Below are 7,292 nucleotides of genomic sequence, written 5' to 3'. Positions count from 1 at the left end.
AATAATAGTTTTCTCGAAATGAGAACGAAGTATGCTGGGTTTTCTCGAGATCAAATTTGAAAAGCACGATCGCGTTGCTTGGGACTTAAAAGGTTCAAATGAAGATGTAAAAGATGAGGTTAAGCCAATAGTGGCGACGTAGAGCAGTTGATTTTTTTTGCAAACAATGCAAACGCATCTTCTCTAAATAAGAACGAAGTATGCAAAGAATAATAAGAAAGAGATATTGGAAGCATACAAAAGAAAGGGTGATTTTTATACGGAATCTCCCAAATTAAACTTGGAGATAGTACCGTTGCTTATCGACATATCAAGAAAGCGAAATCAGTATTTTACTGAGACTCAGAATTGTGTATGTACAGCTATAGCTGCTCTAGGTGCCGCTTTCTCCATGTTGTTAGAGCAACCAGAATAAGGAGCTGAGGAGGATTTCCTTACCGACTACATAAGTCATATCGGTCAGAAACTTATAGACGTTTTTTACCAACAGTCTGTAGCGAAAAAGTCGTTCATCACTCCGCAATTAAACAAAAACATCAAGCCGATGGTCAACTCGATGTTATCGAATGAATGGTTATACGGGGACGACCTCAAGGAAAAAGTCAAGGATATTAAGGAGATAGAAAAAAGCATGCGCGGATATTAAAGAAAGGCCTGCAGCCAAAATATCTTCTAAATTACGATACCAGGAAAACGGGAAACGCCCACTTGCGGATTATCGTCAGGTGGGCTAGAGCCAGAGGTATCGGTCTTGGAAGTTAAAACCTAGACTTATCAGCGTCAGTCTAAGTCAAAATCCCGGACCACGAGCCAGTCGTCATCGAGAAAGTAAAGAAGGTAAATAAAATAAAAGGTCGTCTGCGATTATTTGAGGATAAGTGGAAAGAGATTACCACTGACAAATTTGTCTTAAGTTACATAAGTGGATACAAGATTCCGCTTACTCAGGTATTAGTTCAAAAATTTCCTGCGGAGGAAAAGATTTTTTCTGTCAAAGAGACGGAAAAAATTCAAATAGAAATAAGTAAACTATTAAATAAAGGCCCTATCGAAGTATGTGAAGAGTGTGAGGGGCAATTTGTTTCTCTTTATTTTCTAGTTCCGAAACCAGATGGTTCAAATCGTCTCATATTTAATCTAAAGGAGTTAAATAAATTTATCGATCCTCCGCATTTTAAACTAAAAGATATTAGGTCAGCTTTGGGCCTAGTGTCTCCGGGAGATTTTCTGGGGACTATGGATCTCCAAGATGCATATCTGTTAGTATCGATCCATTTAGATTATAGAAAATTCTTGAGGTTTAGATTTAAAGGAAAGCTATACCAATTTTTATGTCTTCCGTTTAAGTTATGCACTGGCCCGTACGTGTTTACAAAAATCACAAAACCGATAGTTTATATTCTTCGATCTATGGGGATGTTGCTAGTTCTGTATCTAGATGATTTTATAATTATACATAGATCGAAAGATGCATGTGAGAAAAATATGAAAAAGGCAAAAGACTTTTTGGAAAGCCTGAGTTTTATTATAAACCATCAAAAAAGCTCACTCACTGCGTGTCAGAGGTGTAAATACCTAGGCTTCATCATCGACTCGACTAAATTCTCGCTAGATTTAACAGATAAGAAAAAAAAATAATATTGTAAAATCAATAAATAAGTTTAAGGTTAAAATTAAAAAATTTTTCGAGTTTCTGGGAGTATTGACGTCGGCTTGTCCAGCAGTAGCCTATGATCTCATCCATTGCCAACAGTTAGAGAGGCAGAAATTGTTGGCGTAGAAATTCAATGGTAGCAAATAATGGTTGCAATGAGATCATGGTAAATGATCTGGATTGGTGGAGAGTAAATACAACAATTGGATCAAATCCGATTAAAACTAATAAGTACGTGATGGAGATTTTTTCAGATTCTTTTTTGACTGGATGGGGCTGCTACTGTGACGAAGTAGAGGCCTTTGGTTTTTGGGATGAGAATGAAAGAAAAAAACACATTAATTACTTTAAATTATTCGCCGCTTTTTTCGCAATCAAATGTTTCTCGTCAAAATCATCAGACTGTAAGATTTTGCTTAGGCTTGATAGCACTACTGCAATTTCTTACATAAATAGAGCAGGTGAAGTAAGATTTTGACATTTAGGAGCATAATCCAAAAAATTTGGAACTGGTGTGAAGAAAGAAGATTGTGGTTAAAAGCATTCTATGCCGCGCGAGCGGATAATACCGAGGCTGATAGGGCGTCGCGCAATGCTAACATAAATTTGAAATAAGAACTAGCTCAGGCTGCCTTTTCAGAAATTGTAAGGAAATTTGGATCTATCTCGGTTGATTTATTTGCGTCCAAATTAAGGCAGAATTCTACTTTGTAATTTTTTTTTTCAAATTTTTTTTTTCGACTATTCTTAAGTAAATATATTTAAGAATACTCTTTGAAAATTTCAAAAAGATCAGAGAATTTTTAAACAAGTGAAGCAAAAAAAAATTCTGATACAGAGAAGAAAAGCCGCTACTGCAAAAAATAAAGTTAAAAAACAGAAGTCGACCGGGGAAAAAGCAACTAAAAATACTGCAGTGAAGAAAGTGGTAAGAAAAAAAAATTCTCGTTGCAAAAAAAAACTGCAGATTTTACAATAAAGTTAATGAAAGAGTTGTCAATAAACTATGAGCTGGTAGTGCAGAGAACCAAAAATTCAATCGAACGGATGCGCAACGAGATCTGGGCCGGCTACTACCACAAGATATCAACTGACTCCCAACCGCAGCATACATACTGTCCTGCCGAAGCAGATTCCTGGTTCAAGTACCGTAAAGCCGAAGCAATCAAAACTTTGCGAATTTTAAGCATCCTCCTGCATTCGCTGAAGACGTACAAAAAGTTTTGAAAATGATATAAGAGGATTTAACAAAACAGAAACTGCTGAAGAGGTGCTTAGGAGGAAACACGCAAAACAGCAACGTGAGTTTCAACTCCACGGTAGGGGCCATGGCACCTATACACATTTTCAATGGAAAAACAATTGTCAAAATTGCATGCCTTACTGCAGCATGCATATTTTATGAAGGTTTTCAAACAATTTAAAAAATTATGGAGGTAATGGGTATTAAAATCGGCGAAACCACTGCTCAGTATGCCAGTAAACGAGACAACAAGCGCGTTGCTAAAGAAAATCGCCGCTCGTCTAAAGCTTCCAAAGAGAGCAGAACAAAAAAAAGACAAACTAGACTGGAAGAACACTATCTCCTGGAGCAGTCAGAAGGCATACCGTATGATACAGGTATTGCTGATTAAGCGTGAGTTAACGTTTTTCGTGAATTTTGTTTATAAAATCTCCAAAACTAGCTATTCGATTCGTCTTAAATTTTTACCACATAATCTATACACATATATCAACTTTTGGTAGCAGATTTATAAAAATCATTTTATTTTTACAATTTTTTTTGGCAAAAAATAAGAAAAAAATGAGATTTTTTGATAATTTTTTTGCAACTGTTTTGCAACCATTTTGTTATTTTTGCTTGTAAATGAAAAAAATCTGCTACCATCGGTGGCTGTAGTCTTAGTGAACATAAAAATATTCGAATTTTTTATTTCAGATAATCCGATCTCAAGATCATATCAACAGCACAAAGGCTACTTTATTTTTCAGCGTTCTGTTTAAGGGCCTTTCCAATGTATATAGAGCATATAAAATAAATAACTAAAATTTTGTAATGTAATCTAGGAGTATATTTATTAAGAACAACAAATCCTACAACAATATCTTTCTATGTTTTCTTATAAAAAATTGACAAAAGTACCATTTTTTTCGAGCGATTAAAGTAGAATCCTGCCTTAAATAAAAAGAGCAAAAAATTTTACTGAAGGTTCCCGGATTCAAAGGCAAGGGCAATGTACGCATTTACGGTATAGTGGAAAAAAAAATTTCTACGCTTTTCCTCCGTTTACGCTAATTACGCCCACGTTAAGAAAAATTATCGTCGAAAAAGCGGTAGGAATAGTCATAGTACCACTATGGTCTACACAGCCCTGGTATCCACTCTTCACATCGTTGTTGATTGAGCCTACTATAGCATTTAAACCAGATATTAATTTATTAAAATCTCCTTACAGATACGAGAGCTACGCCCTAGCGTCCCATCTTTCATTGGTGGCAGGGAAATTATCCGATCAGCATATGTAAGAAAAGGAGTAACAGCAGATGCTGCGGAGGTAATGGTGGGCGATATAGCTTCTGCAACACTGAAACAGTACGAATGTAGCTAAAAAGCTAGTGGAAGTTTGCACACTGCAACGACATTGATATTTATAACGTAAGAACTACATTGTACATAAAGAACATCATTGGTTTTTTGACTCAGAATTTTAAAGAGGGCGCCAAGTATAACACGTTTAACACGGCGCGGTCTACGGTAGCGCTAATATCGGTATATAATATCAATGAAGATAGATTAATCTCACGTTTCTTAAAAGAAGTTTTTAGGCAAAGACCCACGAAAAATAATAATATGCTTTTAAGTCTAGATATATCGACTACAATAAATACGTTAGATATATATTGGAACGCTATGCAGGATACCATAAACTACGTAGTAAAACATAATGGTAACCCATCTAAAATCACTAAACGAAATATACTTTCAGAAATTGTACGAATTTCGAATCCATTAGGCCTGTGTGTTTTTCTTTCTTTTGTCACCTTGTCATAGCGTGAGTACAAATATATGAAAAAGTGTGTGTTCGTGCGCGCGTGTGTGTGCTATAAACCGCAGTGGTTCTTAGCCGATGTTCCGCGACGTTTTATGAAAGCTCTAATGTATATTAAACCTAAATAGTAAATATATTGTTAAAATGTGCAAAAATCAACAAGCTCAGATATAGCACGAAAATTAATGGAATACAATTTTAGAATAGAGTTAAAAGTTAAAGTTTTTACTAATATAATATTTTTTAAAATTATTGTTATATCTTTTTATTTTCTATTTTTATAATTATCTATTACCTTTATAATACCTATAATTAAATGTTAAATATGTTGTATTATATTATGTTATGTATAATTTATAATCTATAATTTCCAATATAAAAAAATTTAAATGTTTACGCATATTTTTTTGTTGGTTTTATTATCTTAATCGTCTTAATGATTTTGGTGTTACGCAAAATTGCCTTCTAATCAAAAATGTTCAGTGACTTCAAAAAGGTTAAGAACCACTGGCATAACCGAAAACAACAAAACGATCATAACATCGAGTGTGAACTTCAAAGAAAAGGAAAGTTAAAAAGAAAGAAGATGAAAAAAATGACAATAGACGATAGAGGGGGTAAAGACGAGGTAGCTGTGGTATCTCTTCTTATTTATACCACGAGATAGAGATATACAAAATGGTTAACGTATAAAGAAAAACTTTATTAATAAAACTCTATCAAATATGTACAATGAGTAGTTGAGATAAGTTTGGGAACACATGGTGAATGCGATGCGTTGTTGCGTTGTGTAGCGTGTAGCGTGTATATTATCATTAGCTATTGTTCTCTTTTGTTTTATGTGTTGTTAGTCTATTTTATCCTCTGAGTATAGTTGTATGAGTGATCTGTAGAGGCGTGACTGCAGATACGCGTCCGCTACATAGCTAAATAAGAATTTAAAATTGAATAATATTGCGTGTATATTCCGTTTAAAATAAATTAATATCGACATTTCGAGAGCGTAAAAATCAGATGGAAAAAATAAAATTATTATAATTATATATATCTACTATATATATATATGTAAAAGAAGTGCACTTTCTTCCATTTGAATTACTCGCGCTTTTATAAGTAAGAAGGAGTAGAAAAGACGTTACTTATATAGATCAGATTGAATATTTAAATAGGACAGATAGATTTAATAGACTAGGAAAGTGAGTGTGAAAAGTGAGGGATAGACATAATTGTCGTTGTTTTTTTAGGTACTATTAAATTGTTCGTTTTTATAAATATTGTATATAGGAAAATAAGGTAATGTAGTAATAAATTCTTTTCAGAACAACTACTCGTGCTATTCTTGAACATTCTTTTTGAAACACTCCTATTTTGGTCTTATATATATAATTTACTATTTGATATACCTGTAGCCCTCCTGTAACACAGTATCCTATAACACAGTTTCCTTTCAAAAAAAAACTTTGCCCAACAATGTACTTCTACAGCTGCGAAGAGGCTTGCCGTCTTAAAGATACAGTATTGCGGAAAGTATTTCTTTTCATCTCTTAGGCCTGAAAACAAAAGTCTCATAGAACACGGTTTCACACAACACGGTATTTTCTAGAAACCTATCAACCGTGTTATAGGAGGGTTACCTACATATATTATATACCTTACCTTATAAAATTTTTTTATTGTTGCTCAGCATTTGGTTATTTCAAAAATCGTATATTATAATTTGTAATGAAAACAGCTTTAAATACTAAATAATACTTTTAACGAAAATGAATTTTATGATTATAGCAATATTCTTCAATTAAGTGTAATATTAATATACACAAAAGAGCACCAAAAAATATGTAGCTTATGAGATAATAAAATGCGATATGCAATTTGTTAAGAATTTTAATAAGATTCTTACCCTTTTTTGTAGTAGCTCTCGTGGATTGGACCTCTAGCACACACACATTTTCAAAAACCAATAATAAAATATTACTAGTCGCGAGTAATATTTAATTTTACTTAAATATATTATCTCAAAATTGATTATTATTAAATTTATACTTTTACATCATTGATCAATCTTGATTAAAAATTTCACAGATATAATACAAAAGAATTACAGACCTACCAACGAATGAAATGGCACGCTTCGTTTTCTGATCTAATTTATAAACCTATGCTTGTCCTCACTCCCTTAACCGGTTACTTTCCTTTAACAACGAATCGTTTTTAGGATATGCGAACTTTGTTCCTTATTGGATACTTATACCAACGCCAACGAAGCTCATTGGCTTAGGAACTAACACAAAGCAAACACTTCCTGATCTTCAAATACGAAACTTTTAAGAATATCAAATAAAAACAGAAAATGAACTGGAACGTTACAATAAAAATAATTTTTCGAGTAAAAAAAAATCCATGTGTATAAAAAGGACCGCTTAAATTAGGTGTATATTACGTGATAAGCTTAACTTCTGGATAAACTGTTAAATATTCACAGATAATCTATATATTACCTACTAGTTACTCGTTAAAGTGAAAAAAAGATTTTTGCTAGAACAACAGCAATGTTTTTGTAATTGTAAAAATAATATAATATTATTTAT

The 7,292-nt window shown here is 33.1% G+C and overlaps 1 long non-coding RNA gene across 1 annotated transcript; it reads right to left on the bottom strand.

Annotated features, from left to right (window-relative positions):
- Positions 1 to 5,413: 5,413 nt before the first annotated feature.
- Positions 5,414 to 6,776, bottom strand: LOC149032310 (uncharacterized). The gene is made up of 3 exons (XR_016176853.1): positions 6,605 to 6,776; positions 6,108 to 6,254; positions 5,414 to 5,630 (listed from the first exon to the last, which is right to left on the bottom strand). It is a non-coding gene; the product is annotated as an uncharacterized LOC149032310 (long non-coding RNA).
- Positions 6,777 to 7,292: the final 516 nt, after the last annotated feature.

This window comes from Polistes dominula, unplaced genomic scaffold (assembly GCF_049000335.1).
Source record: "Polistes dominula isolate Pdom_NZ unplaced genomic scaffold, Pdom_raw_medaka contig_386, whole genome shotgun sequence".
NCBI classification, from domain to species: domain Eukaryota; kingdom Metazoa; phylum Arthropoda; class Insecta; order Hymenoptera; family Vespidae; genus Polistes; species Polistes dominula.
This window is presented reverse-complemented; position numbering and strand designations above follow the sequence as displayed.